At 49.7% G+C, this 22,524-nt stretch overlaps 1 protein-coding gene across 1 annotated transcript in view; it reads left to right on the top strand.

Moving 5' to 3' along the window:
- Positions 1 to 22,524, top strand: part of IQANK1 (IQ motif and ankyrin repeat containing 1) — a 180,950-nt gene that overhangs the window by 99,821 nt on the left and 58,605 nt on the right.

Raw genomic sequence — 22,524 nt, 5'->3', positions numbered from 1 at the left:
AGTGTCGAGTCTATCCGTCAATTAATAAACAAGAGACTTTGATCATCTCAATCCTGAAGGCCCAGTGTTGCTTTTTTGTTTCTCAAATAGCCAATTAAAAATGTTGAGAATGGCCAGTATTTCATGCAATGGGTCCATAAGCAGTCTGAAAAAATTACATGTTTGAACTTCTATAACAGTTGTATTTTTTCATATAAACGGATGGGGTTTGGACAGCTGTATTATTACAAACTGCTTGCTCTAACAGAATTCATTAAAACCTCATTTTTTGTTTCTGGTGTCTTTAGTTACCTTTTCCCAGAGAAGGTCACAAATGTGCTCTTTGGACAATTTCTTCGGGGGGGGGGGGGGCATTATGTTTGGTTTTGATTTAAGTCTTTCCCACGCTATCTGCCGGATTCAGTATAGCGCGCCCAGAGAGCTGCGCCAAAACCCAGGCATAGTCTATATCAACGCATGTAACTTAATTGGCTTAATAAGCCAATCAGCTTATTTAACAACACTTAACAAGCAATAATGAGCACTAATTGACAATAATTAGAATTTATGCACATAACTCGCTAAGCGGATTCTGAAATGAACTGTGCCTAAATTGTAAAGCGTGCAGTTCAAAATAGGCATGGCTATAGGCAGGGAAATGGGCATTTTGTGGGCATTACTCACATTATTATAGAATATGGCCCAGTGTGCATAAATCTACATGCCAGGATTTACACCACATTTTTATTTGTGTAAATGAACGCATGTAGTTTTAAGCACTGGGATATCAACTAAGCGTAATCTATATACCATGCTTAAATCTAGGCATTGCTTATAGAATACGCTTAGGCAGAAATGTGGATTTTTTTAGGTGCCATATATAGAATCTGGCCCTATTTGTGCGTTTGACACTTGCATTTTCTTTAAAGAGCTTTTTCTCTTGTTTTGCAAATGTTACATTCTTCCCTATCTGTACTGGCGGATTCTCATTCACTCCTTTTATTCAGACTGTTTGTCCACGTTTAAGGAGGGAGGCAGGCTCTATACGTTTACTTTCATATTTCCACACTGTTTGCATGTTTGGGTCTGTTGATGCTGTTCTGTAGGCCTGGAGGCCGATGTTAGTGGGTGTATGGGGGTAATTGTGTATCAGGGTGCCAAGGGTAAAAGAGCAGAAGTAAATGTTATCTGGTACTTTAGGTGCATATACGCTTATTTTATAAAATACATATGTACATCAGGACTCCGCCCAAACTCCTTCCTGAGCACGCCTACTCACTGCCTTGCACCTTGCAGACTTTTAGGCATGACCTATTTTTATAAGAGCCCTTTTGCACATGAAAATTGTTTGTAAAATTACCTGTAATTATATGTAATATTTCTCCAAGGCCCATTTCCTCCTTCAGCTCTAGGAATGTCCAGTCTTGGTATACACTGATTCTTATAAATTACTTCATGGGCATGGAGGAGTTTTCTTGTTAGTACATCTATTCCAAAGCTATATAAATTATGAAAAATTGCAAGCTGATTGGTGGCTTGTATCTTATTCCATGATGTTAAAAGCACCTTCCAATATTCATTTTAATCTGTAATATTACTTACTGATCTTTTCTCTCAGTGATTTATGTTGGTTTTTTGCTTCTTCCTCTGTAGTTTGTGATTGCTTTATATTTGTTCTTTCTCCAAGGACAAGCAGGCTGCTTGTTCTCACTGATGGGTGACGTCCTCGGCAGCCCCTCCAATCGGAATCTTCCTAGCAAAGTCCTTTGCTAGCTCTCGCGCGCCCGCGCGCACCGCGCATGCGCGGCCGTCTTCCCGCCCGAAACCGGCTCGAGCCGGCCAGTCTTCTTTCGTCCGCACTCGGTACGGCTGTGTTTTTTGCCGTGTTGAGCCCCGGAGAGTCGACCTCGCGCGTCCGGTGTTTAATCGACGTGTTTTTGCTTAGAAAAAGTTTCTTTTCATTCGGAAAGTGCTCCGGAAACCCCCTTGGGTTTCGTTTGCCCCTTCCCGTATCTCCAGTTTTTGCCCCGGTAAGTTTTCTTTCGTTGTCGGGGTAGGCCTCTTTTCGGCCTCGGTCGAGATTTTTCTCCCTTAAAGTTTTGGTGCTCCGAATTCGTCATTTCGGATTTTGACTTCGCCGGCGTGATTTTTCCGCCCATGACATCGAAGCCTTCCAGCGGCTTCAAGAAGTGCACCCAGTGCGCCCGGGTAATCTCGCTCACTGATAGGCACTCTTCGTGTCTTCAGTGTCTGGGGGCCGAGCACCGTCCCCAGAACTGTAGTCTGTGTTCCCTTTTACAAAGGCGGACTCAAGTAGCGAGATTGGCCCAGTGGAACGTTTTGTTCTCGGGCTCTTCGTCGGCATCGGCACCGGGGTCATCGTGTGCATCGACGTCATCAGCGTCCAGACCTTCTTCCTTGGCTGCCAGTGCATCGAGTGCATCGAGGCATCGGCCCTCTGCATCGGCGCCGAGACATCGGATAGCTGCATCGACGTCGGTGGTACCGGGACCTCGTCTCCTGATGTCGTCGGACGGTGGTGCATCGAGTGGAGTGCAGGTGAGGGCTGTCCATTCCCCTGCTGGTGGCGGTGAGCCCTCGGGTGGGTCTCCTCCTACCCTGAGGGCTCCTGCGGTACAGCCCCCCCCGAGACCGACCTCCTTCGGCCTCGGCCCCGAGGAAGCGACGGCTGGATTCTACGTCCTCCTCGTCGGTGCCGGGGAGCTCCGGTGACATGCTTCGGAAGAAGTCGAAGAAGCATCGACACCGGTCCCCTCCCCGCGTCGGCACCGAGAGCTCTGGGTCACCGAGGGAGTCGGCACCCAGCAGGCATCGGCACCGAGAGGACCGCTCACCCTCTGTTCAGGAGGTGTCGATGCGCTCCACTCTGGACAGCCCGGAACAGCCTCCACGCCCGGAACAGGTTCTGACGTCGACGCCTGCATCGACCTCCATGCCTTCTCTGCAGCCGCTCTGAACGAGAGCCTCCGGGCCGTTCTCCCAGAGATTCTGGGAGAGCTGTTGCGCCCTACCCCTCCGGTACCGGCGGTGCTTGCGGTGCCGACTGCGGCCACCTCCCAGGAGGGCTCCCCGACTACGTCGGCGGAGGGAGCTTCGCCGATGCGGGCGAGGGAGTCTACCTCTCGACGCCCCCATCGTGGACGTGGCTCCGCGGAGTCGAGCCGGGCGCGGTTGCAGACGCAGGTCCGTGAACTTGTGTCTGACACCGAGGGTGAGGCCTCGTGGGGGGAAGAGGAAGACCCCAGATATTTCTCTGACGAGGAGTCTGAGGGTCTACCTTCTGATCCCACTCCCTCTCCTGAAAGACAGCTTTCTCCTCCCGAGAGTCTGTCTTTTGCTTCCTTTGTCCGGGAGATGTCTACGGCCATCCCCTTCCCGGTGGTTGTGGAGGACGAGCCCAGGGCTGAAATGTTTGAGCTCCTGGACTATCCTTCTCCACCTAAGGAAGCGTCCACTGTTCCCCTGCACCATGTCCTCAAAAAGACATTGCTGGCGAACTGGACCAAGCCTTTAACTAATCCCCACATCCCCAAGAAGATCGAGTCCCAGTACCGGATCCATGGGGACCCAGAGCTGATGCGCACTCAGTTGCCTCACGACTCTGGAGTTGTGGATCTGGCCCTAAAGAAGGCTAAGAGTTCTAGGGAGCATGCTTCGGCGCCCCCGGGCAAAGACTCTAGAACCTTAGACTCCTTTGGGAGGAAGGCCTACCATTCCTCTATGCTCGTGGCCAAAATTCAGTCTTACCAGCTCTACACGAGCATACACATGCGGAATAATGTGCGACAGTTGGCGGGCTTGGTTGATGCTCTTCCCCCTGAGCAAGCCAAGCCTTTTCAGGAGGTGGTCAGGCAGCTGAAGGCGTGCAGAAAATTCCTGGCCAGAGGAGTTTATGACACTTTTGATGTTGCGTCCAGGGCCGCTGCTCAAGGTGTGGTGATGCGCAGGCTCTCATGGCTGCGTGCCGCCGACCTGGAGAATAGAATCCAGCAGCGGATTGCGGACTCGCCTTGCCGTGCGGACAACATTTTTGGAGAAAAAGTCGAGCAGGTGGTAGAGTCTCTCCACCAGCGGGACACCGCATTCGACAAGTTCTCCCGCCGGCAGCCTTCAGCTTCTACCTCTACAGGTAGACGATTTGTCGGGGGAAGGAAGACTGTTCCCTATACTTCTGGTAAGCGTAGGTACAATCCTCCTTCCCGACAGCCTGCGGCCCAGGCTAAGCCCCAGCGCGCTCGCTCTCGTCAGCAGCGTGCGCCTCAGCAAGGCCCCGCGGCTCCCCAGCAAAAGCAAGGGGCGAGCTTTTGACTGGCTCCAGCAGAGCATAGCCGACATCCAAGTGTCAGTGTCGGGCGACCTGCCAGTCGGAGGGAGGTTGAAAGCTTTTCACCAAAGGTGGCCTCTCATAACCTCCGATCAGTGGGTTCTGCAAATAGTCCGGCAAGGATACACCCTCAATTTGGCCTCCAAACCTCCAAATTGTCCACCGGAGCTCAGTCTTACAGCTTCCAGCACAAGCAGGTACTTGCAGAGGAACTCTCCGCCCTTCGCAGCGCCAATGCGGTCGAGCCCGTGCCATCCGGGCAAGAAGGGCTGGGATTCTATTCCAGGTACTTCCTTGTGGAAAAGAAAACAGGGGGGATGCGTCCCATCCTAGACCTAAGGGCCCTGAACAAATATCTCGTAAAAGAAAAGTTCAGGATGCTTTCCCTGGGCACCCTTCTCCCCATGATTCAGCAAAACGATTGGCTATGCTCTCTGGACTTGAAGGATGCCTACACACACATCCCGATACTGCCAGCTCACAGACAGTATCTGCGATTTCAGTTGGGCACACGCCACTTCCAGTACTGTGTGCTACCCTTTGGGCTCGCCTCTGCGCCCAGGGTGTTCACAAAGTGCCTAGCTGTAGTAGCAGCGGCTCTTCGCAGGCTGGGGGTGCATGTGTTCCCATATCTCGACGATTGGCTGGTGAAGAACACATCCGAGGCAGGAGCCCTGCAGTCCATGCAGATGACTATTCGCCTCCTGGAGCTACTGGGGTTTGTGATAAATTATCCAAAGTCCCATCTTCTCCCAGTGCAGAAACTCGAATTCATAGGAGCTCTGCTGGATTCTCGGATGGCTCGTGCCTATCTCCCAGAGGTGAGGGCCAACAACTTGTTGTCCCTCGTCTCGCGGGTGCGAGCGTCCCAGCAGATCACAGCTCGGCAGATGTTGAGATTGCTGGGCCACATGGCCTCCACAGTTCATGTGACTCCCATGGCCCGTCTTCACATGAGATCTGCTCAATGGACCCTAGCCTCCCAGTGGTATCAGGCTGCTGGGGGTCTAGAAGACGTGATCCACCTGTCCACGAGTTTTCTCGAATCCCTCTATTGGTGGACAATCTGGCCCAATTTGACTCTGGGACGTCCTTTCCAAATTCCTCAGCCACAAAAAGTGCTGACAACGGATGCGTCTCTCCTGGGATGGGGAGCTCATGTCGATGGGCTTCACACCCAAGGAAGCTGGTCCCTCCAGGAACGCGGTCTACAGATCAATCTCCTGGAGTTGCGAGCGATCTGGAACGCTCTGAAGGCTTTCAGAGATCGGCTGTCCCACCAAATTATCCAAATTCAGACAGACAACCAGGTTGCCATGTACTATGTCAACAAGCAGGGGGGCACCGGATCTCGCCCCCTGTGTCAGGAAGCCGTCAGCATGTGGCTCTGGGCTCGCCGTCAAGGCATGGTGCTCCAAGCCACATATCTGGCAGGCGTAAACAACAGTCTGGCCGACAGGTTGAGCAGGATTATGCAACCTCACGAGTGGTCGCTCAACTCCCGAGTGGTGCGCCAGATCTTCCAAGCGTGGGGCACCCCCTTGGTGGATCTCTTCGCATCTCGAGTGAACCACAAAGTCCCTCAGTTCTGTTCCAGGCTTCAGGCCACCGGCAGACTGGCATCGGATGCCTTCCTCCTGGATTGGGGGGAAGGCCTGCTGTATGCTTATCCTCCCATTCCTCTGGTGGGGAAGACTTTGTTGAAACTCAAACAAGACCGAGGCACCATGATTCTGATTGCTCCTTTTTGGCCGCGTCAGATCTGGTTCCCTCTTCTTCTGGAGTTATCCTCTGAAGAACCGTGGAGATTGGAGTGTTTTCCGACCCTCATCTCGCAGAACGAAGGGGCTCTTCTGCATCCCAGCCTCCGGTCCCTGGCTCTCACGGCCTGGATGTTGAGAGCGTAGACTTTGCCTCTTTGGGTCTGTCAGAGGGTGTCTCCCGCGTCTTGCTTGCTTCCAGGAAAGATTCCACTAAGAGGAGTTACTTCTTTCTGTGGAGGAGGTTTGCCGTCTGGTGTGACAGCAAGGCCCTAGCTCCTCGCTCTTGTCCTACACAGACCCTGCTTGAATACCTTCTGCACTTGTCTGAGTCTGGTCTCAAGACCAACTCTGTAAGGGTTCACCTTAGTGCAATCAGTGCTTACCATTACCATGTGGAAGGTAAGCCGATCTCAGGACAGCCTTTAGTTGTTCGCTTCATGAAAGGTTTGCTTTTGTCAAAGCCCCCTGTCAAGCCTCCTACAGTGTCATGGGATCTCAATGTCGTTCTCACCCAGCTGATGAAACCTCCTTTTGAGCCACTGAACTCCTGCCATCTGAAGTACTTGACCTGGAAGGTCATTTTCTTGGTGGCAGTTACTTCAGCTCGTAGAGTCAGTGAGCTTCAGGCCCTGGTAGCCCAGGCCCCTTACAACCAAATTTCATCACAACAGAGTAGTCCTCCGCACTCACCCTAAGTTCTTGCCAAAGGTTGTGTCGGAGTTCCATCTGAACCAGTCAATTGTCTTGCCAACATTCTTTCCCCGTCCTCATTCCTGCCCTGCTGAACGTCAGCTGCACACATTGGACTGCAAGAGAGCATTGGCCTTCTACCTGGAGCGGACACAGCCCAACAGACAGTCCGCCCAATTGTTTGTTTCTTTTGATCCCAATAGGAGGGGAGTGGCTGTGGGGAAACGCACCATATCCAATTGGCTAGCAGATTGCATTTCCTTCACTTACGCCCAGGCGGGGCTGGCTCTTGAGGGTCATGTCACGGCTCATAATGTTAGAGCCATGGCTGCGTCGGTAGCCCACTTGAAGTCAGCCTCTATTGAAGAAATTTGCAAAGCTGCGACGTGGTCATCTGTCCACACATTCACATCTCATTACTGCCTGCAGCAGGATACCCGACGCGACAGTCGGTTCGGGCAGTCAGTTCTTCAGAACCTGTTTGGGCTTTAGGATCCAACTCCAACCCCCCGAGGGCCCTGTTTGTTCTGTTCCAGGCTGCACTCTCAGTTAGTTGGTAAATTTTTTAGGTCAATCTCAGTTATGTCCTCGCCATTGCGAGGCCCAATTGACCATGGTTGTTGTTTTGAGTGAGCCTGGGGGCTAGGGATACCCCATCAGTGAACAAGCAGCCTGCTTGTCCTCGGAGAAAGCGAATGCTACATACCTGTAGAAGGTATTCTCCGAGGACAGCAGGCTGATTGTTCTCACAAACCCGCCCGCCTCCCCTTTGGAGTTGTGTCTTCCCTTGAAGTGTATTGTCTTGCTCCATACTGGACTGGCCGGCTCGAGCCGGTTTCGGGCGGGAAGACAGCCGCGCATGCGCGGTGCGCGCGGGCGCGCGAGAGCTAGCAAAGGACTTTGCTAGGAAGATTCCGATTGGAGGGGCTGCCGAGGACGTCACCCATCAGTGAGAACAATCAGCCTGCTGTCCTCGGAGAATACCTTCTACAGGTATGTAGCATTCGCTTTATAATTATAGCTCTAAAATGTGTTTAATGCTGCTGTTACTTCCTGCTCTAGCTAGTGCATTATGCGTAATGTAGTCCAGCATGTTACTGCAGCCATTCACGATTAGTGTGTAATCTTTACTCCTAGCGGTCAGGCCTTTGCAGATGACCTCTTCCTCCCCATCAGCTGAGCCAGTCTCATCTCCCTACTGTTATTCCCAGTTGTCCTTTCAATCTATGCTCTGATAGGTCAGCCCCAGACACTTGACCTTTTTGTAGCAGTAGTATAATCACCACGAGGTATGGTAGAATAATTAGGTAGCAACATGCCTATAACTTATGTTAGTATTCTGGAATTATTATCTTTATGTTGAAAAACATGCTTCCTATAAACAATCCTAAGTTCACACTCCTTTATCTATGTACTGATGAGCCATAAAAAACACATATTTATAAAACGAAGTAATAGATTTATTTACATATAATAAAGGCTATCTACAATAATGGAAAAATGACATAGAAAAAATATTCAGAAACAAGGTTCATTGAAAAGTCAGCTCACACTTATCAGAAACTAGTTAGTACAAACACTCACTTTAACCTATAATGCCTAGTCTGTCACTCCTTAGTAATAAAATGTTTGACCATACAACCTGCATGTGATGTGTTACCAGTGTTACTTGGGAACGTCTGAAGAAGCAGGGTTGGTCTTTCTTGAAGGCAGTGCTCCCCTCTGGAAGGTTTGGGTACTCAGTGTGTTGCAGGAAAATCAGATGAATGTCTAATGAATGCAGAGAGGCTAAGAACAGAAAACGTCAGGTTCCTTCCAGCTAGAGATGTCCATCTTTTATACCACTTCTGGTATCAGTAATGACTCTTATTCTGATTATAATTCAGAAGGTGATTGGCTGTTGAAACCACAGAAATGTCTTTGACATCATTTGAATTCTGGCTCTGATGAGACTAGTGGTCGAGCTTTTGATGACAATCTTAGTGTTTTCTTGGAATTCAGGGCTCCGGCATTAGTTCTGGGAATTTCCTCAGAACCCAGGCTTCAATATGTCTGGATCAGTCATGAGGGGTCTTTGCAATCCAAAATTACGTTGTATTGCATCAGCCAATACCAGGCATAGGTTTCATTCAGACAGGCATGCCTGGACATGTCCTTAATTACATCACAAATCTTAGAATTGTCTCTGTATTGTAAATTATCAGACACTGCAGGATTGTTGGTTTCCTTCAGGTATCCCACAGGTGTACTCAGTCAAATAATGATATGGCGGCAGGGGCTTGAACCCCTACACTTTCCCTCCAATCAAGTGCAGCCCTCAGTGTCCTTGAGGGGCCTTCAATGTAACCTAGTCTCAGCCTCTGACTTTGTTGGTCCCTTCTTCTTCTCAACTAGCCATGTGATTACTTCTTCTGGCCTCTCCCTCTCACAAGATTCTCTAACTTGTCTCAAGAACATGGTACTCTCTTTCCCTCTCCTCCTAAAGGTGAACCTTCTCTTCACCCATTTGCATAAACTTGGTTTCTTGACTGTCAACCACTGAAATTCTTCTACTGAATATCTCCACCTTTGCAATAAAAAAAATCTCTTCAAACTTCACTTTCACTTCCCAGCACCAGAGATTACCAGTTCAAAGGCTCTTTCCCTGGGGCAGCAAGCTTCTGGCTGCAACTATATACTGTAAGTAAACTGCATAACATAACAGAACAGAAGAGTTGCCATACGGGGTCTATCTACCCAGTGTCCTGTTTCCAACAACATTGGCCAGTTCAAAGAATAGCAAGTTTCCAGAATCCCAAAGAGTAACAAGATTCTGGATCCCCAAAGAATAACATGATTCTGAAATCCCAAAGAGCAGCAAGATTCCATGCTACCTGTCCCAGGGATAAGCAGTGGATTTCTCCAGCTCTACTTTAATAACGGTCTATGGACTTTTCCTCCAGGAATTTTTTCCAAACCTTTCTTAAACCCATCTACATTCGCTGCTTTTACCCCTTGCTTTGGAAATGAGTTCCAGAGCTGTATGTTGAGTGAAACTATATTTCCTTCTATTTGTTTTAAAAGTATTTATTACCATGTAACTCCATGGAAGGTCCCTAGTCTTTGTACTTTTTGATAGAGTAAACAATCAATTTGCACATTCCCATTCCACTCTACTTAGTATTTTATAGACCTCTATCATATCTCTCCTCAGCCATCTCTTCTCTACTACTACTACTACTACTTAACATTTCTAAAGCGCTGCTAGGGTTATGCAGCACTGTTCAATTTAACATAGAAAGACAATCCCTGCTCAAAGAGCTTACAATCTAAAGGACAAGTGAACAGTCAGTCCGATAGGGGCCGTCAAATTGGGGCAGTCTGGATTTCCTGAAAGGTAAGAGTTAGGTGCCGAAAGCAGCACTGAAGAGGTGGGCTTTCAGCAAAAACTTGAATATGGGTAGGGAGGGGGCTTGGCGTAAGGGCTCAGGAAGGTTGTTCCAAGCATAGGGTGAGGCAAGGCAGAATGAGCGGAGCCTGGAGTTGGCGGTGGTGGAGAAGGGCACTGAGAGGAGGGATTTGTCTTGTGAGCGGAGGATTCGGGCGGGAACGTAAGGGGAGATGAGGGTAGAGAGGTAGCGAGGGGCAGCAGACTGAGTGCATTTGTAGGTAAGAAGGAGGAGCTTGAACTGAATGCGGTATCTGATTGGAAGCCATTGAAGTGACCTAAGGAGAGGGGTGATATGAGTATAACGGTTCTGGTGGAATATAAGACATGCGGCAGAGTTCTGAACAGATTGAAGGGGGGATAGATGGCTTCTCCAAGCTGAAAAGTCCTATCCTCTTTAGCCTTTCCTCATATGAGAGTTGTACCATTCCCTTAATCATGTGGTTACCCTTCTTTGTATCATTTCTTTTTTGAGATATGGTGACCAGAAATGCACACAGTACTCAAACTGCGGTTTCACCATGGAGAGATACAGAGAAATTATGATATCCAGTTTTATTCTGTATTTCATTCATAATAATTCCCAACATTGTGTGTTTTTTTGGCTGCCACTGGTATACACTGAGCAGAAGATTTCAATGTAATTTCCACGATGACCCCTGAATCATTTTCCTCAGTGGTGACTCCCATTGTGGAATCTACCATCATGTAGCGTTAAGAACATAAGAATAGCCATACTGGGTCAGACCAGTGGTCCATCTAGCCAGTATCCTATTCCATTCTACCTATCCCAGGGCAAGTAGTGGCTTCCCCCATGTCTATTTCAATAGCAGACTGTGGACGTTTCATCCAGGAACTTGTTCAAAACTTTTTAAAACCCAGATATGCTAACTGCTCTTACCACATCCTCCACTCTTTGAGTGAAAAAAATATTTCATCCTAGTTGTTGTAAAAGTATTTCCATGTAATCTTATTGAGTGTCCTCTGGTCTTTATGCATTTTGAAAGAGTGAAAAATCAGTTCACCTTTACGTGTTCTACACCACTCAGGGTTTTATAGACCTCAATCATATCCCCCCTCAGCCGTCTATTTTCCAAGCTGAAGAACCCTAACCTCTAGTCTTTCCTTATATGAGAATAGTTAAGCTCTGGAACTCACTGCTGGAGGATGTAACAGCGGTTAGCGTATCAGGGTTTAAAAAAGGTTTGGACAAGTTCCTGGAGGAAAGGTCCATAGTCTGTTATTGAGATGGACATGGGAGAAGCCACTGCTTGCCCTAGGATTGGTAGCATAGAGTGTTGCTACTAATTGGGTTTCTGCCAGGTACTTGTGACCTGGTTTGACCACTGCTGGAAACAGGATACTGGACTAGATGGATCATGGGTCTGACCCAGTATGGCTATGTTTATGCTCTTATGATTTGGGATTCAAAGAAGGTATTTTTAAGCAACATCCATGCCTGATTTAAATTCTTAACCTTTGCAGCTGCTTCTTTTAGTTTTGCTTCTTTTTTTTTTTAAACCATTTTCCTAATTTATCATAGTTGCCCTTTTGAAAGTTAAATGCTGTTGCAGTAGATTTCCTTAGGCCCCTGTTTACAAAGCCTTGCAGCAATGTCGACCGGCTGTGTTGGCATTACCGCACTGCCAGTCACTAACGGGGCTTTGTAAACAGGAGAGGTTAGTGTCTTCATTTCGGTTATCTCAAATTTGATCATGTAATGTTCACTATTACTAAGCAGCTCTAAAATGTTACTGCTCGTATTAAGATCTGCAAATCCACTAAGGATCAGATCTAAAACAGATAATTTTATCTAGTTATTCTTGCATGTACAGTGGGGGAAATAAGTATTTGATCCCTTGCTGATTTTGTAAGTTTGCCCACTGACAAAGACATGAGCAGCCCATAATTGAAGGGTAGGTTATTGGTAACAGTGAGAGATAGCACATCACAAATTAAATCCGGAAAATCACATTGTGGAAAGTATATGAATTTATTTGCATTCTGCAGAGGGAAATAAGTATTTGATCCCCCACCAACCAGTAAGAGATCTGGCCCCTACAGACCAGGTAGATGCTCCAAATCAACTCGTTACCTGCATGACAGACAGCTGTCGGCAATGGTCACCTGTATGAAAGACACCTGTCCACAGTGAATCAGTCAGACTCTAACCTCTACAAAATGGCCAAGAGCAAGGAGCTGTCTAAGGATGTCAGGGACAAGATCATACACCTGCACAAGGCTGGAATGGGCTACAAAACCATCAGTAAGACGCTGGGCGAGAAGGAGACAACTGTTGGTGCCATAGTAAGAAAATGGAAGAAGTACAAAATGACTGTCAATCGACAAAGATCTGGGGCTCCACGCAAAATCTCACCTCATGGGGTATCCTTGATCATGAGGAAGGTTAGAAATCAGCCTACAACTACAAGGGGGGAACTTGTCAATGATCTCAAGGCAGCTGGGACCACTGTCACCACGAAAACCATTGGTAACACATTACGACATAACGGATTGCAATCCTGCAGTGCCCGCAAGGTCCCCCTGCTCCGGAAGGCACATGTGACGGCCCGTCTGAAGTTTGCCAGTGAACACCTGGATGATGCCGAGAGTGATTGGGAGAAGGTGCTGTGGTCAGATGAGACAAAAATTGAGCTCTTTGGCATGAACTCAACTCGCCGTGTTTGGAGGAAGAGAGATGCTGCCTATGACCCAAAGAACACCGTCCCCACTGTCAAGCATGGAGGTGGAAATGTTATGTTTTGGGGGTGTTTCTCTGCTAAGGGCACAGGACTACTTCACCGCATCAATGGGAGAATGGATGGGGCCATGTACCGTACAATTCTGAGTGACAACCTCCTTCCCTCCGCCAGGGCCTTAAAAATGGGTCGTGGCTGGGTCTTCCAGCACGACAATGACCCAAAACATACAGCCAAGGCAACAAAGGAGTGGCTCAGGAAGAAGCACATTAGGGTCATGGAGTGGCCTAGCCAGTCACCAGACCTTAATCCCATTGAAAACTTATGGAGGGAGCTGAAGCTGCGAGTTGCCAAGCGACAGCCCAGAACTCTTAATGATTTAGAGATGATCTGCAAAGAGGAGTGGACCAAAATTCCTCCTGACATGTGTGCAAACCTCATCATCAACTACAGAAGACGTCTGACCGCTGTGCTTGCCAACAAGGGTTTTGCCACCAAGTATTAGGTCTTGTTTGCCAGAGGGATTAAATACTTATTTCCCTCTGCAGAATGCAAATAAATTCATATACTTTCCACAATGTGATTTTCCGGATTTAATTTGTGATGTGCTATCTCTCACTGTTACCAATAACCTACCCTTCAATTATGGGCTGCTCATGTCTTTGTCAGTGGGCAAACTTACAAAATCAGCAAGGGATCAAATACTTATTTCCCCCACTGTATGTGGCTTCATATGTGTGTGAACAAGCTCTTACAAAATCGCAATGGGCATGAAAGTACGAGCCATGACATGACGATGCATATTTTACTGTTGGGTATGCACAGGGCCAGAGTTTGGGTGGCACATGGGCAAGCGTGCATGTAGATTACAAATACCCAAAATTTTCAAATTCAGATAGACAGAGTCTTCTTGTGAATGTTTAAGTGTGGGACTTAAACTGTCTGGATGTTAGAGCATGTGCTATTCTCCGAGGACAAGCAGGCTGCTTGTTCTCACTGATGGGTGACGTCCACGGCAGCCCCTCCAATCGGAATCTTCACTAGCAAAGTCCTTTGCTAGCCCTCGCGCGCCTACGCGCACCGCGCATGCGCGGCCGTCTTCCCGCCCGAAACCGGCTTGAGCCGGCCAGTCTTCTTTTGTCCGCACTCGGTACGGTCGTGTTTTCGCCGTGTCGAACCCCGGAAAGTCGACCTCGCGCGTCCTTTTTTTTCGATGTGTTTTTTCTTCGGAAAATCTTAAAACTGTTCGGGAAGTGCTCCGGAAGCCCCTTCGGGTTTCGTTTTGCCCCTTCCCGTATTTTCAGATTTTGCCCCGGTAAGTTTTCTTTCGTCGTCGGGGTAGGCCTCTCTTAGGCCTCGGTCGAAATTTCTCTCTAACTTTTTCTGGTGCCACTTTCGTCATTTCGACTTTTGATTTTGCCGGCGTGATTTTTCCGCCCATGACATTGAAGCCTTCTAGCGGCTTCAAGAAGTGCACCCAGTGCGCCCGGGTAATCTCGCTCACTGACAGGCACGCGTCGTGTCTTCAGTGTCTGGGGGCCGAGCACCGCCCTCAGGCCTGTAGTCTGTGTTCCCTTTTGCAAAGGCGGACTCAGGTAGCGAGATTGGCCCAGTGGAATGTTTTGTTCTCGGGCTCTTCGTCGGCATCGGCACCGGGGGTATCGAGTGCCTCGACGTCTTCAGCGTCCAGAGCTTCATCCTCGGCTGCCAGTGCATCGAGTGCATCGAGGCATCGGCCCTCTGCATCGGCGCCGAGACATCGGATAGCTGCATCGACGTCGGTGGTACCGGGACCTCGTCTGCTGATGTCGTCGGACGGTGGTGCATCGTCTGGAGTGCAGGTGAGGGCTGTCCATTCCCCTGCTGGTGGCGGTGAGCCTTCGGGTGGGTCTCCCCCTACCCTGAGGGCTCCTGCGGTACAGCCCCCCCGAGACCGACCTCCTTCGGCCTCGGCCCCGAGGAAGCGACGGCTGGATTCTACGTCCTCCTCGTCGGTACCGAGAAGCTCCGGTGACATGCTTCATTCCAAGAAGTCGAAGAAGCATCGTCACCGGTCCCCTTCCCGTGTCGGTACCGAGAGCTCTGGGTCGCCGAGGGAGTCGGCACCCAGCAGGCATCGGCACCGAGAGGACCGCTCACCCTCTGTTCAGGAGGTGTCGATGCGCTCCACTCTGGACAGCCCGGAACAGCCTCCACGCCCGGAACAGGTTCTGACGTCGACGCCTGCATCGACTTCCATGCCTTTCTCTGCAGCCGCTCTGAACGAGAGCCTCCGGGCCGTTCTCCCAGAGATCCTGGGAGAGCTGTTGCGCCCTACCCCTCCGGTACCGGCGGTGCTTGCACCACCGGTACCGTCGAGCGTGGCGCCGGCTGGCCCATCGCCCGAGGTGAGGTCTCCGGTGTCGGTGCCGCGTGCGGTACCGGCTGCCGTCGCCTCCCAGGAAGGCTCCCCGACTACGTCGGCGGAGGGAGCTTCGCCGATGCGGGCGAGGGAGTCTACCTCTCGACGCCCCCATCGTGGACGTGGCTCCACGGAGTCGAGTCGGGCACGGTTGCAGACACAGGTCCGTGAACTTGTGTCTGACACCGAGGGTGAGGCCTCGTGGGAAGAGGAAGAAGACCCCAGATATTTCTCTGACGAGGAGTCTGAGGGTCTTCCTTCCGATCCCACTCCCTCTCCTGAAAGACAGCTTTCTCCTCCTGAGAGTCTGTCTTTCGCTTCCTTTGTCCGGGAGATGTCTACAGCCATCCCCTTCCCGGTGGTTGTGGAGGACGAGCCCAGGGCTGAAATGTTTGAGCTCCTGGACTATCCTTCTCCACCTAAGGAAGCGTCCACTGTTCCCTTGCACCATGTCCTAAAAAAGACATTGCTTGCGAACTGGACAAAACCTTTAACTAATCCCCACATCCCCAAGAAGATCGAGTCCCAGTACCGGATCCATGGGGACCCAGATCTGATGCGCACTCAGTTGCCTCATGATTCTGGAGTTGTGGATCTGGCCCTAAAGAAGGCTAAGAGTTCTAGGAAGCATGCTTCGGCGCCCCCGGGCAAGGACTCTAGAACCTTAGACTCCTTTGGGAGGAAGGCCTACCATTCTTCTATGCTCGTGGCCAAAATTCAGTCTTACCAGCTCTACACGAGCATACACATGCGGAACAATGTGCGGCAGTTGGCGGGCTTGGTTGATGCGCTCCCCCCTGAGCAAGCCAAGCCTTTTCAGGAGGTGGTCAGGCAGCTGAAGGCGTGCAGAAAATTCCTGGCCAGAGGGGTGTATGACACCTTTGATGTTGCGTCCAGGGCCGCTGCTCAAGGTGTGGTGATGCGCAGGCTCTCATGGCTGCGTGCCTCCGACCTGGAGAATAGAATCCAGCAGCGGATTACGGACTCGCCTTGCCGTGCGGATAACATTTTTGGAGAGAAAGTCGAACAGGTGGTAGAGCAGCTCCACCAGCGGGACACCGCATTCGACAAGTTCTCCCGCCGGCAGCCTTCAGCCTCTACCTCTACAGGTAGAAGATTTTTTGGGGGAAGGAAGACTGTTCCCTACTCTTCTGGCAAGCGTAGGTACAATCCTCCTTCTCGACAGCCTGCGGCCCAGGCTAAGCCCCAGCGCGCTCGCTCTCATCAGCAGCGTGCGACTCAGCAAGGCCCCTCGGCTCCCCAGCAAAAGCAAGGGGCGAGCTTTTGACTGGCTCCAGCAGAGCATAGCCGACATCCAAGTGTCAGTGCCGGGCGACCTGCCAGTCGGAGGGAGGTTGAAAGCTTTTCACCAAAGGTGGCCTCTCATAACCTCCGATCAGTGGGTTCTCCAAATAGTCCGGCAAGGATACACCCTCAATTTGGCCTCAAAACCTCCAAATTGTCCACCGGGAGCTCAGTCTTACAGCTTCCAGCACAAGCAGGTACTTGCAGGGGAACTCTCCGCCCTTCTCAGCGCCAATGCGGTCGAGCCCGTGCCATCCGGGCAAGAAGGGCTGGGATTCTATTCCAGGTACTTCCTTGTGGAAAAGAAAACAGGGGGGATGCGTCCCATCCTAGACCTAAGGGCCCTGAACAAATATCTGGTCAAAGAAAAGTTCAGGATGCTTTCCCAGGGCACCCTACTTCCCATGATTCAGGAAAACGATTGGCTAAGCTCTCTGGACTTGAAGGATGCCTACACACACATCCCGATACTGCCAGCTCACAGACAGTATCTGCGATTTCAGCTGGGCACACGTCACTTCCAGTACTGTGTGCTACCCTTTGGGCTCGCCTCTGCGCCCAGGGTGTTCACAAAGTGCTTGGCTGTAGTAGCAGCAGCACTTCGCAGGCTGGGGGTGCACGTGTTCCCATATCTTGACGATTGGCTGGTGAAGAACACGTCCGAGGCAGGAGCCCTGCAGTCCATGCAGATGACTATTCGCCTCCTGGAGCTACTGGGGTTTGTGATAAATTACCCAAAGTCCCATCTTCTCCCGGCGCAGAGACTCGAATTCATAGGAGCTCTGCTGGATTCTCGGACGGCTCGCGTCTATCTCCCAGAGGCGAGAGCCAACAACTTGTTGTCCCTCGTCTCGCGGGTGCGAGCGTCCCAGCAGATCACAGCTCGGCAGATGTTGAGATTGCTGGGCCACATGGCCTCCACAGTTCATGTGACTCCCATGGCCCGCCTTCACATGAGATCTGCTCAATGGACCCTAGCTTCCCAGTGGTTTCAGGCTGCTGGGGATCTAGAAGACGTGATCCACCTGTCCACGAGTTTTCTCGAATCCCTGTATTGGTGGACGATTTGGTCCAATTTGACTCTGGGACGTCCTTTCCAAATTCCTCAGCCACAAAAGTGCTGACCACGGATGCGTCTCTCCTGGGATGGGGAGCTCATGTCGATGGGCTTCACACCCAAGGAAGCTGGTCCCTCCAGGAACGCGATCTACAGATCAATCTTCTGGAGTTGCGAGCGATCTGGAACGCTCTGAAGGCTTTCAGAGATTGGCTGTCCCACCAAATTATCCAAATTCAGACAGACAACCAGGTTGCCATGTATTACATCAACAAGCAGGGGGGCACCGGATCTCGCCCCCTGTGTCAGGAAGCCGTCAGCATATGGCTCTGGGCTCGCCGTCACGGCATGGTGCTCCAAGCCACATATCTGGCAGGCGTAAACAACAGTCTGGCCGACAGGTTGAGCAGGATTATGCAACCTCACGAGTGGTCGCTCAATTCCCGAGTGGTGCGCCAGATCTTCCAAGCGTGGGGCACCCCCTTGGTAGATCTCTTCGCATCTCGAGCCAACCACAAAGTCCCTCAGTTCTGTTCCAGGCTTCAGGCCCACGGCAGACTGGCATCGGATGCCTTCCTTCTGGACTGGGGGGAGGGTCTGCTGTATGCTTATCCTCCCATACCTCTGGTGGGGAAGACTTTGTTGAAACTCAAGCAAGACCGAGGCACCATGATTCTGATTGCTCCTTTTTGGCCGCGTCAGATCTGGTTCCCTCTTCTTCTGGAGTTGTCCTCCGAAGAACCGTGGAGATTGGAGTGTTTTCCGACCCTCATCATACAGGACGAAGGGGCGCTTCTGCATCCCAACCTCCGGTCCCTGGCTCTCACGGCCTGGATGTTGAGAGCGTAGACTTTGCCTCTTTGGGTCTGTCAGAGGGTGTCTCCCGCATCTTGCTTGCTTCCAGGAAAGATTCCACTAAGAGGAGTTACTTCTTTCTATGGAGGAGGTTTGCCGTCTGGTGTGACAGCAAGGCCCTAGATCCTCGCTCTTGTCCTACACAGACCCTGCTTGAATACCTTCTGCACTTGTCTGAGTCTGGTCTCAAGACCAACTCTGTAAGGGTTCACCTTAGTGCAATCAGTGCATACCATTACCGTGTGGAAGGTAAGCCGATCTCAGGACAGCCTTTAGTTGTTCGCTTCATGAAAGGTTTGCTTTTGTCAAAGCCCCCTGTCAAGCCTCCTACAGTGTCATGGGATCTCAATGTCGTTCTCACCCAGCTGATGAAACCTCCTTTTGAGCCACTGAATTCCTGCCATCTGAAGTACTTGACCTGGAAGGTCATTTTCTTGGTGGCAGTTACTTCAGCTCGTAGAGTCAGTGAGCTTCAGGCCCTGGTAGCCCAGGCCCCTTACACAAAATTTCATCATAATAGAGTAGTCCTCCGCACTCACCCTAAGTTCTTGCCAAAGGTTGTGTCGGAGTTCCATCTGAACCAGTCAATTGTCTTGCCAACATTCTTTCCCCGTCCTCATTCCTGCCCTGCTGAACGTCAGCTGCACACATTGGACTGCAAGAGAGCATTGGCCTTCTACCTGGAGCGGACACAGCCCAACAGACAGTCCGCCCAATTGTTTGTTTCTTTTGATCCCAATAGGAGGGGAGTGGCTGTGGGGAAACGCACCATATCCAATTGGCTAGCAGATTGCATTTCCTTCACTTACGCCCAGGCGGGGCTGGCTCTTGAGGGTCATGTCACGGCTCATAATGTTAGAGCCATGGCTGCGTCGGTAGCCCACATGAAGTCAGCCTCTATTGAAGAAATTTGCAAAGCTGCGACGTGGTCATCTGTCCACACATTCACATCTCATTACTGCCTGCAGCAGGATACCCGACGCGACAGTCGGTTCGGGCAGTCAGTTCTTCAGAACCTGTTTGGGCTTTAGGATCCAACTCCACCCCCCGAGGGCCCTGTTGTTCTGTTCCAGGCTGCACTCTCAGTTAGTTGGTAAATTTTTTAGGTCAATCTCAGTTATGTCCTCGCCGTTGCGAGGCCCAATTGACCATGGTTGTTGTTTTGAGTGAGCCTGGGGGCTAGGGATACCCCATCAGTGAGAACAAGCAGCCTGCTTGTCCTCGGAGAAAGCGAATGCTACATACCTGTAGAAGGTATTCTCCGAGGACAGCAGGCTGATTGTTCTCACAAACCCGCCCGCCTCCCCTTTGGAGTTGTGTCTTCCCTTGTCTTTGTCTTGCTACATATGAGACTGGCCGGCTCGAGCCGGTTTCGGGCGGGAAGACGGCCGCGCATGCGCGGTGCGCGTAGGCGCGCGAGGGCTAGCAAAGGACTTTGCTAGTGAAGATTCCGATTGGAGGGGCTGCCGTGGACGTCACCCATCAGTGAGAACAATCAGCCTGCTGTCCTCAGAGAATACCTTCTACAGGTATGTAGCATTCGCTTTCTGCTTCTTGGTCCTTGCATAAGTTTCTCCCAAAGGTTTCAATTTCAACTTTACTTGCTGATGTTTTTACCATTCTAATGCTGTTTCCCAGTTCCCTGTAAAACTGTTTTGGGCTCTCTTTAAGTAGTGTATTTTGATATCTTATCTCTGTGGTTTTTATGCTTTTGCTGCTACTGATTTATTATTGGATCATTGAACTTAAGGTCTTTCCCCCACTTCAGTTTGATGCTCTGGATTTTTGTCATTATCGTTGGTGGTCTTGATTATTTGAGACACCTATAAAGCAGTGTTTTTTTTTCTGTTTCATTGCATTGTTTTGAAGAAGGAGTGATCTTTCTCCTGGCCCTGTGTCCCATCAGTAGAATTCTTTCAGTACTATAGCTGATCTGTTTATGTGATATCAACAGATTGTCCCTTTACACAGCTTAAGGCTTTGCTTTATTACACTAAAGTTTAGGGAGGTAATTTGATCAAGTCATTCTTGCACGTATGTGCCTTCATATACATGTGAATAAGTGCTTATAAAATCACAATGGGCAGAGAAGTATGTGCCATGACATGATGACGCATACTTTGCTGGTGGATGTGCACAGGAGAAAAGTTTGGGCAGAGTATGGGTAGACTTGGCAAGTACATGTGTAGATTACCAATACCTTAGCGTATGCGCTTTTGTTTACGCCCTGCTCTCTAGCAAGTGACAGCAGTGTTGTACATTCCAGGCATATTCTGTGCCAGATATGCTAGACAAGTAGGCACCTACGCATGGACCCCTGTAACTGAGTTACCCTCTAGATGTCAAGCTCAACACAGGTAATCTTTCCCAGTCCTGGAACCCAGCACATGATTCTATTTCCACAATTTCTCAAAGTCTTTTTCCTGCCTTTTCACTTGACATCTTGGTGTGTCCTACCTTCATCTTCCTCTCTTGCATGTATAGATCTCTCCATCTCTGCCTCAACCTTCTTTCCAGTACTCCTTTCTGTGCCTCTTCTTTTCTCTCATTCTTTTTTATAGTGTTTCTTTCCAGATCTCTTCTTCTTAGATCTATATTATGCCTTTCTAGTTCCCCTTTCACCTTTTGCTCTAGGCCTTTCTTCTGGTGCTCCTTTTCAGACCTTCTCTTTCTCTCTTCACCAGCTTTTTTTCTGTTGTTTCTTGCTGAGGCTCTTCTCTCTCTTCTCCTTCTGCATACACCTTTCTTCTGATGGTCCCACCTAGGTTTCCTCTGTCTGTCTCTATTGTTTTTTCTTCAGAAGCTCTCAGTTCTTTTAAGATGTGATCATTCATGTTCTCCTTTACTTTGATCTTTAAAATTAGTGATCTTATATTTGCATCAGTTGCTTTTGCAGCTTTTCCTCCAGGTTTTTTTATGGCAGGCTCCCTTTGTATATCTTCATAATGTAAACATAGGATTTTTGTAGGTAAAACAGAAGTTCTCAACTCAGTCCTCAGGAGACACTATAGCCAGTCTAGTTTTCAGTATACCCACAATGAATAATCATGAGATAGATTTGCATGCAGTGCCTTCATTATATGCAAATCTAATCATGTATATTTATTATGGGTATCCTGAAAACCAGACTGTCTAGGTGTGTCCTGAAAACTGGGTTGAGAACCCTTGAGGTAAAGGTATCAGTACATTTATCTCCTTCCTATCTGCAGGAGTCCACTTAATTGTAATTAATCCATTCATTTCTGTGGGTCCATGAACAAGTTCACCTTGAGCTTTTCCAGGGCTGTGCCTAGGGTCTCTGGTGCCCCCCTGCAGACTATCAGTGCCCCCCCCCCCCCCCCCGTGAAAATGATCGCTCCCCACTTGCCACACTGACAGGAATTGTCAGCAATATTCTTAGAAACAAATTGCTATACATTGTAAAATAAGATAGCAGATGTAAATTCTCAAAGTGGACATATTCCAAACACTAAAATGAAAATAAAATGATTTTTTTCTACCTTTGTTGTCTGGTGACTTTCTTTTTCTGATCATGCTGGCCCAGTATCTGATTCTGCTGCTATCTGTCCTCTTAACTCTGTTTCCAGGGCTTCCTTTCCATTTATTTATTTCTTTCCTTTCCTCGTTTCTTTTTCATTTCTGGTCCTCAGCTTCTGCCTATTTTTTTCATCCATGTGCAGTTTTTCTCCTCTCTTCCTTTTCCCTCATTTCATCTCCTTCATCTCTCTTCCCTCCCATCTATGTCCAGCAATTTCTCCTCTCTCCCTGAGCCCTGCCCTCCTATCCATGCCCATCCATGCTCCTCTGTCCCCTGCCCCCTCCATTCATTCCTATCCAGCAATTCCCCTCTCTCCCTGAGCCCTGCCCTCCCATCCATGCTCCTCTGTCCCCTCCATTCATCCCTATCCAGCAATTCCCCTCTCTCCCTGAGCCCTGTCCTTCCATCCATGCTCCTCTGTCCCCTCCATTCATCCCTATCCAGCAATTCCCCTCTCTCCCTGAG

The sequence above is a fragment of the Microcaecilia unicolor genome, chromosome 1, assembly GCF_901765095.1.
Source record: "Microcaecilia unicolor chromosome 1, aMicUni1.1, whole genome shotgun sequence".
Classification (NCBI taxonomy): domain Eukaryota; kingdom Metazoa; phylum Chordata; class Amphibia; order Gymnophiona; family Siphonopidae; genus Microcaecilia; species Microcaecilia unicolor.
Note: the sequence above shows the minus strand (reverse complement) of the source record. Positions and strands in the feature narration are given on the sequence as shown.